The 9,915-nt window shown below is 33.4% G+C and overlaps 1 pseudogene; it reads right to left on the minus strand.

Annotated features, from left to right (window-relative positions):
- The window catches only part of LOC139858902 (glycerophosphodiester phosphodiesterase GDPDL3-like), a 43,069-nt pseudogene extending 33,394 nt beyond the window's left edge, over nt 1-9,675 (minus strand).
- Nucleotides 9,676-9,915: the final 240 nt, after the last annotated feature.

Below are 9,915 nucleotides of genomic sequence, written 5' to 3' on the forward strand. Positions count from 1 at the left end.
ATTATTAATAATAATAACATTAACTAATAATAATACAGATAATTCAATCATATGATATTATCTTTTAATTCCGTCATCAACCATATTGAACACATATCGTTCATGTAAAATATGATATATATATATATATATATATTACTTTGTTAACGTTTTCAATTAGTATAACTACATATAGTATGTACATGTCTATATCCACATAATTGTTCGTGAATCGTCAGGCACGGTCAAAAGGTAACTAATTATCTGAATATAGATTCAAACTTTCCAGACTCAATATTACAGGTTTTTGCTTATCGTGTCGGAAACATATAGAGTTTAAGGTTTAAATTTGGTCGGAAATTTCCGGGTCGTTACAGTACCCACCCGTTAAAGAAATTTCGTCCCCGAAATTTGGTAGAGGTTGTCATGAATAACAATAGGAATGTTTTCATGACGAATATGAGATAATGATATAGTTTTATCATTTTTGGAAGATATGGATAAAACGATTCGATCATGTGAAGCGCACGAGTGAAGCTATCACAAAAAAGTGAAATGAGTAAATAAATATATTTGTTTCAACCGATGAGGTAATTACTATTAACTTCCGGGATTTAAGGGATTTAAAGAAAATCTTACGTAATAAGATTTGGTTCTTCGGCGATCAGGATCTTCTTTGATTTAATGCGGCAATCTGTTTTGATTTCTCTGTCGGATATATCACTATAAATCCACTCTCTTCTTTCATATCTACACCTTCTATTCTTCCTCCTCTAATTCATACTTTAAAGTATTCTCCAAAATGCTCCATCCCGTTCTGATTCTTGTTATACTTCAAATTTTCACATCTGTCATCCTTCTCTTTCATTTACCGCCGGAAGATTCTATTTACTTCTACTATACTCTTGTGTTTATAGTGTTTCTAGTTCTTCCGTGTCTTTATATTGCTATACGCATTGATATACACGGTTTGTAGTTTCTGGGTGGTTGTTGGGTTTTATATCTTCCCTTATACTTCGATATCCCTGCTTCTGTCTTCTATAATCATTGTCTTCCACAGTTAATGCTCTCTCCTATTTGCTGCGATTGTACTCCAATTTCTATTTCGGAGCTTTATTCTTTCGTTTCCTCTTCCCGTCCTTGAGTCAAGCGAGTAATGGTTCGGAATTCGTAGGTATAAGATTTGGAATGAACATAGCTATTGTTCTCAGAAAGGAATGGTAATGGCACGATTTTGATTTGTCAAATTACCAGAATATCCAGGAAGATAGAACTATCAAGATGATTTGTTCTTAATTCGTTTCGGAATTGGATAGAATGTAAGAGCCGTGTAACATGGCACATGATGACGGTACTGTGAATCATCACATTCCATTAGAAACTTAACATGACTTACTGTAATATAATGAAGTTGATCAAGTTTCATTATATTATACTAATTCATGCATCAGTTCCCAACACTACTTCAGAACATTCCTATTTTAAACTCAAAGGTTTCAGAATTTAGAAACTAATGCAGTTTCTTTTATATTGTAACGCAGATGTTACGAAGTGATAAATGATTTCAGGTGGGAATAATATCTCCAGAAATTTGAAGAATATGCATAACGGAATAATTTCATACACTTCACATTCGGAGTATGAAATTCTTAGGGATAGACGTTTTAGGCATAACGGGAAAAATTCTGCGAGATTTTCAAAATACTGATTGCGGATTCCACCGAATAGATAACAAACTGCTGGGATATCTGATGATGATATCGTGGAATATAAAAGGTTCTCCGATAACGACGGCAAAAGGACAAGGTATAAATATCGAGGTTATAATAAGAGTAGTCTTTCTGGGAAGTCGAAGTGGAGCTGTGACAAAATTAGCTTCTTGAAAAGAAATTGTAAGGTTATTTTTGCTGATGAATGGTAAGGAATTCAACGCGGGTACGATTTAATCTATAAACTCGGTTTCGAAAGTTTTTCAGGTGCATAACTGTATGCATAAATCTTTCTTCCGTAAACGAGGTGCGGCTGGTTCAACTTCTCGATTGAGGTGTTTTCAAGAATCATGAAAGGATTTGAATATGGATTGTAATTGTCGAGGTACAGATGAGGTTTAAGATAGAATCAAGTGGCAAACTTGAAGAATTGTTTAGTTTCATATGTTATAATCAATATTTTAATTCATTTTACTTGTCCATAGTTAGCAGTCTAATAGTCCGATTGTCCAATGGTCCAATAGTTCAACAGTTCAATATATTCATATATAAATTAATATATATAATTAATTAATACGTATCGTGACCCGTGTACCGGTCTCTGTGTCGATCACAACTCAAACCATATATATATTTTGGAATCAACTCCGACCCTGTATAGCCAACTCCCACCTTCACATATAGAGTGTCTATGATTATTCCGAAATATATATATATAGATGGGTCAATATGATAAGTCGAAACCTTGTATACGTGTCCCGTTATTTAAAGTGCGTAAAATAAATAAATATATATCATGACCCATTGCACAACGTGTTGTCTCAGAATTAATCCGAAATATTGTTGTACATGTGTCCCGACGGTATGCAAAATGCAGAAATTAAATAACAATAAATAAAATTGCGAGAATGTAAATTGCGATAAAAATGTTAATCAGTTAGCTGGGAACAGTTAGCCGGAACAGTTAGCGTGGAATCCTTAACAGATTTTTAATTAGTTAATTCGTGTGTTTCTAACAATTTTTTATTTTGTCCAATGTTTTCTTCTTTATGCCACTTGTTGGATTCTGATAGGTCAAAATCCGAATATGAAATTTGAATGAAAAGGGTTATTCTGGGGTGAGCGGATACGAATATCGGTGGTTGTAAGTAGGATAATGGATGACCGTTGAATCAGATTCGAAAAATGTACAGTGTAACTTATTAATGTGAAATCCAAATATTCCTCGGGTACTACCCACCCGTTAAAATATTTTCATCATTAACAGTTTGTACGAGAGAATTTTTAATTACAATTTTTATGAAAATATACTTGCATATATATTTTCATCGGATGTAATCTTGGATTTAATGAGTCAATAAGATATTAAACTCATTTATTTTATCGTTAATACTGGATTACATGATCTCTAAAACATTAGAGATTTCATAATCACCATGTCGAACGAAAATATATGAGGTAGAACGTTACGTAAAGCGAAGGTAATCGATGTAGAATGATATATAGAACGAAGATTATACTTGAAGTACAGATGATGATATTGAGGCATATGATGTTGATATCCGAGGTACAGATCATGACGTTGAGATTTATGACGTGATTGTGGTTGGTGTGATAAGTGTATTGTCGGCGTTGATGATGGTGGTACGGTTTATGCTGCTGGTGCTGCTGCTGGTGTTTGTAACCTTCGCACCATGTTTTACAAAGCCGTCACACGAGCGCGTAGTTCGTTAACTTCTTATGCCGGGATGATTGACGGTTGAAGCGAGCGGATGAGTAAGATTCGAATTATAGAATAATATATAATCGTGACGAGATACTCTAGAAATGAGTGAGAAAATGGTGTTTCGAATAGATTCGCCGGTAAGTGCTTCAGGTTCATCGCCAAGCGAGCAATTTGGTGGATGGAAGGGATCGTCGATGTGAGACGATTTTCGGATATCGGATGGTATTCTAGATATATAGAATATCTATATATATAATCCTAAAGATTTCGTAGACTACAGAGGAATTTACGGTATATGTCAGGCAATTCTTCAGTAACAGATACGCTAGGATATGAATTTTGTCTATACACTATCAATGCAGCAAGTGCAGTAAGACGTGTCTAAACTTAAGAATGATAGGCAGACAATTTCCTAAGGATGATAAGCAGTTGATTTCCGACTAGAAATGATAAGCAAAACTTTTGACAGGTAGACACAGTCAAAGTCCAGACTCACTAATGTATCCTAACAACTACCAGTTAGACACACTAATGGGAGACCTGGTTCGCTAAGACCACCGCTCTGATACCAACTGTAGAAACCCGAACTAATCCTCCCGGACGACGTCTTCAACAGTTGGTCCCATTGCGATGATTGACTCCAAGTAAGGTCCTTAATATGAGCTACTGCACAGCGGAAGACTTAATTCGTACCTGAGAATAACATGCTTTAAAAGGTCAACATAAAGTTGGTGAGATATAGGTTTGATGCTAGCAGCGTTATAACTATGGACCACAAGATTTCATAGATTTAAACATAATACACTCCTCGTGTAGGAAAAGTCGTTGAGCACTTGGTAACCATACTTAACATATATATATCATCGCAGCATATTCTTAAATAAACCCTACACCGTACCAAGTGTAGTAAACAGAAACGAAGTACTGTGCAACCGGTTAATTAATGCATGGTCGTCCAGCCCGGTTGGGGTTGTCAGGCCCGATAGATCTATCAACAGGATTCGCATTTACGCTCCTCACGTAAATATTAGTTACCAAGTATAAAGAAATATGCCATGGTACAACTCAACGTAGATTTTTGATCACTTGTGTCCATAACGTAAAACATTTATAAAAAACAGCGCATGTATTCTCAGCCCAAAAATATTTAGAGTTTAAAAGGGACTATATACTCACCTAATGTATTTTGTAGTAAAAATACATATAACACCATTGGTAACTTATAAGGGTGGCCTCGGATTCACGAACCTATACCATGTATATATATTAACACATTATAAATCAGTTAAGATTATATATTTTCTGTTATGTATCAAGACCAACATTATGATTTCATTAATACTTATAACACATTATGATACTTTTTGATATTTAATTAATATTACAACAAATATATTAGTTAAAACCAAATTTTAGGTAATATTAGTATACTTTATATATATAAATATCGGTTGTTTGCAAAATTGATAATTTAAAGTATTACTAGCTTAGAATAATGATAGTAATGCTAGAAATAATAAAAATATGTTAATTTTAAAAATGATAGTTTTAATAATATAAATGATACAATAATATTACAAATGGATTAATATTAATAGTTATAATGTTAATAATAATAATAATAATATTAATGATATTAATAATACATGTGGTAATAATAAGTTTAAGGATAATAATAATAATCATAATATTGCCAATTGATAATAATAATGATAATAATAATAATAATTAATAATAATAAGAATAATAATAATAATAATAATTAATAAAAGTAGAACTACCTTTAAAATGAATTATCAAAAAAACATGCTGTTGCCCGGAATAGAACCCACGACCTCCCGCCCACATCCTAATACCCTAAACCACTCATCTGTTTACTGCCTTTCTGATAAAATATGATACCCGTAAATAGTTAACTACTCTTTTCGGCCCAACTAATATTTTTCAGCCCATTGAAAAATAAAAAAAAAATCTCGACCCATTAACACAATCTCAGGCCCAGCTATAGAGTTTAAAAACCTACTGCCAGTTTCCAGAAAACACGTTAATTAGGTTTGTGATATTAACAGCTGGAAAGTTCGAAATTATTTGTGGGGTTCGATTCTTTTCCTCTTCTTTTTCTTAACCGACAATCACAGAGAGATTACACACTTCATAACCATCTTCATCATCACTTTCACCTCGTCTCTTTAATCATCATCCCCATCATCATCACGACGTCATAATATCAATTATCATAAAACAGGCTGGATCGGATGGTGTGTATGTGTGTTGTTTGTCGACAGAAACAGATGTAAACAGACAGATTGCAGTGGCGACAACAAGTGGGTTTCGATGGTTGTGTAATGGTAACGAAAACAGAAATTTCGAAGTGGTGTTGGCTATGGTTTGAACGGAGAATAACAACAACAATGACGAGTGGGAATCAAGCAAAAAGTGGCAGAAATATTTTCTGTAAATACAAGTGGGTTGTAACGGCCTGAATAGAAGAAGATTAAGCATAGAGCATCGGTTGTCTGATATTGTGTTCGTTTTAAACAGAACAAGAAGTGAGAGAGGGAGAAGATGAGAGAGAGATGGTTCTGTGGTGGTGTTCGAACAGAAACATAAATAAACAAATGGATTTGTTTTGTGGCTTTGTTCAATCACAGAAATTGACATACCCTGTTGTTTGTGGTGGTGATTATTCCGGCTAAAACAGAAAGGAAAGCAACAGTAAAAAAAATTGGGTTTGGGTTTGATGATCATGTTTGAATAAAAACCGAAAGAGAATTAGAGAGAGAGTAGGGTGATAGCCAACGGTAATGGAAGCATAAGTATAGTAACAGTCGAGTTTCGCGGAGATTGGTGAGGTTATCTAGGGTGGCGATGAGGAAGGTTGTAGGTGGCATGGGATGGTTTTACGAAGAAGGAGGGTGGTCTCTGGTCGATCGCAACATATTTGCAGCAGTGTTTTAAGGTGGTGGTGCACGATGGATGGCAACGATGGAGGTGGTTACATGGTTGTCGTGGTTCATGAAGGTGTTTGGTGGCTGTTTACTCGAGCTTAAAATATCAAAAGATGAATTAGTTTGGTGGCGGGTTTATGGTGGTGGTTAGTCGATGGTGGTGAGGGTGCTCACGGTGGTAACTGGTGGTGAACCATAGTGGTGAACGGGTTGCATTTTTATGTGATATATGTGTATGTATCCAGTTATCTATATGCTTATGTATATAGATATATATAGAGAAAAGAGAAAGTGTTTACATAAGAGTAAAAACAAAAACAGTCAGAAGGAAATATATAAAAATTAAAAGTTGATCGCAATTGTTAACAGATTTGGGAATCCTATGTGATAAGATTCGATTTAGAGACCAAGACAAAATTACATACGATCCGATGATAACAAGAGAAATGGATTCATCTGTTTTCATTTACACATTTATTAATAAATGTAAACATATATCAAAATACTAATAATAATTAATAATAATAATAATAAATAATACTGATATTATAAAAAAAATACCATTAACTTTAATATTAGTGAAAATTTGTAATAATAGTATATACTAATAATAATTAATAATATCATTATTAATGATAATGATGATATTAACTATAATGTTTATAACAATAATATTATTAATAATAATAACATTAACTAATAATAATACAGATAATTCAATCATATGATATTACCTTTTAATTCCGTCATCAACCATATTGAACACATATCGTTCATGTAAAATATGATATATATATATATATATATATATTACTTTGTTAACGTTTTCAATTAGTATAACTACATATAGTATGTACATGTCTATATCCACATAATTGTTCGTGAATCGTCAGGCACGGTCAAAAAGTAACTGATTATCTGAATATAGATTCAAACTTTCCAGACTCAATATTACAGGTTTTTGCTTATCGTGTCGGAAACATATAGAGTTTAAGGTTTAAATTTGGTCGGAAATTTCCGGGTCGTTACATTTATATATGTAGATATGTTTTTAAATAATAATTATCATAATATCATTTTTATTTTATTTTACATAATTACTTTTAATAAGAGCAACCTATAATATTTTAAATTAATATATATATATACACACATATCTATTTACAATTAATGGTTCGTGAATCGTCGAGAATGGTCGAAGGTCAATGAATACATGAACACATTTCAAAGTTTTTGAGATCCAACCTAACAGACTTTGCTAATCGTGTTAAAAATATTACATCGTATCGAGAGTTTGATTTACAATTAGTCGAAATTTTCCGGGTCGTTACATCTATCTTGCTCATACTCGACCTGATATAGCACATGCAGTTGGAGTTGTAAGTTAATTCATGCATCAACCACAGGTTCACCATATGGAAGCCGTAATGAGAATCATCAGATATTTGAAGAAAACAGCGGATCATGGAGTTGTGTTCAAAAGAAATGGGCATCTAAGAACTCAAATATATACAGATGCAAGTTGGGCTGGAGAAAAAGGGGATAGAAGGTCTACATCTGGATTCTTTACAATAGTCGGAGGTAATTTAGTTGCATGAAAAAGCAAGAAACAAAAGGTTGTTTCTCTATCAAGTGCAGAATCAGAGTTTAGAGGGATAGCCAAAGGAGTTGTGGAAGCATTGTGGACCCAAAAACTACTAACAGAGATCGGATTTCCACCCGAAGATAGCATTCAGATATTATGTGATAACGAAGCAGCCATTGCCATTTCAGAAAATCCAGTTCAACATGACCGAACCAAACATGTGGAAGTTAATCGACATTTTATTAGACAAAAATTAGATGATGAAATCATCTCCCTTCCATCAATCAGATCTGAAGATCAGCTAGCTGACATCCTCACCAAATCAGTCAAAGGGAGACTCTTCAGCAAAGTTCTCAGCAAGTTGAATTTCGAAAATCCCACTATTCAACTTGAGGGGGAGAGTTAGAATGCAGAAACATAATTAGTCAACTTACCTTTTATGGTAAGTTGACTTTGGGATCAGAAGATAAGTCCTTCATCATTTCCTCAAATAGAAGTTCACATGTCTGCCAAGTCAAAACAATCAAACGGCTAAAAAGCAGGCTGATATGCAACACTTTCCTTATTTGTTTTGGTGGTTCCAAAAGTTAATTGGAGTCATACCAAGTGTAGAAATAGCTGTTGCAATGTTTAGTTTATATAAGAACACTTGTAAATTGTAAGAACTCAATAACAATTGTATCAATTCAACATATAATCAAAAACCGATCATTACAATTATTTAATTCTTACAACTCAACATTCTGGATGGTTAAAGAACCAATATAGTGTGTCAGTGTTAGTCCAAGTTTCCAATGGCATGGTCTCAATTCACATGAATCATGTTAATCATTAATTATTATATAATTATATTATTTTATATATATATATATATATATATATATATATATATATATATATATATATATATATATATATATATATATATATATATATATATTATAATTTGCAAGTATAATCAATTTATATATTGTATATAGATGAAAGACTCCTTTAGGCTTGCGAGCGTGTTCGAGCTCGAGCTTTTAATTGAATGTTTTTCAACACTTGATTAAGCTCGGCTTTAACGAGTCGAGCTTGAGTAGCTCGCCTCATTTACACCCTAGAAGCAAAAAAAAAAAAAAAAAAGTCATGAGGATAATCTTACCTTGATGTTAATCAAGACACCAGATATAGATGTAGCATTATTTGCAAACGACAAAAAATCAGACAAAGTCATTAGCTTTCCATCACTTCTCGCTTTTGGATTCCGAAACAAAGTGGAATTCGCATATACATTGACTATTGCAGGTATAAAGCAAACGAGAACAGAAAGAAAAACAAGACCAGATAAGTAAGTATAAGAAATATTTGAAAGATTAACCGTTTTAACTGCGAGTAGATGACTTACGTCTCAAGCTCTGAATTTGGCTCCATGTTAGGCTGAAGGTAAATATTCCAGTACCATTATGAAGACCGGGAATGGTAGTTAAAGGTTGGTAAAACCCGACTGAGCGACTGTTGTTCTATCAAGAAGGTTTATAGAACCTAAACAAATAGGAATGCCATGCCATCACTTGTGATTTGAACAGAGCAGTCAATAATATCTGCACCATCGGTTACAGCTTTCTTATATGCCAAATTAGTACAACTAGGGTAGTCCTCACTAGCTCCTTCCGATGAGATGATTAACGGTTTTGCTGAACCAATCACAAAGCATAAGCTATTTGTAAATATTGGAGTGCCCATTTTTGAGTAATTCAAGCACCAAAATAGCATATTAAGAAAATTTAGTAATCGGTATCATGGAGATAAATTTTTGGTAGGACTGACCTGGCAGTGACTCCCGGGTGAGAAAAGCAATCTGCAGAGTTAAGATAATAAGAATCCAAATAAGAAAGGATTTTGGATATTATATGGTGAAATGAATTATGTGTTTAAGCTACTCTTCCAACTGAACCTATATTATTTTGTCACGCTAGAACATCA

Source organism: Rutidosis leptorrhynchoides, chromosome 7 (genome assembly GCF_046630445.1).
Source record: "Rutidosis leptorrhynchoides isolate AG116_Rl617_1_P2 chromosome 7, CSIRO_AGI_Rlap_v1, whole genome shotgun sequence".
NCBI classification, from domain to species: domain Eukaryota; kingdom Viridiplantae; phylum Streptophyta; class Magnoliopsida; order Asterales; family Asteraceae; genus Rutidosis; species Rutidosis leptorrhynchoides.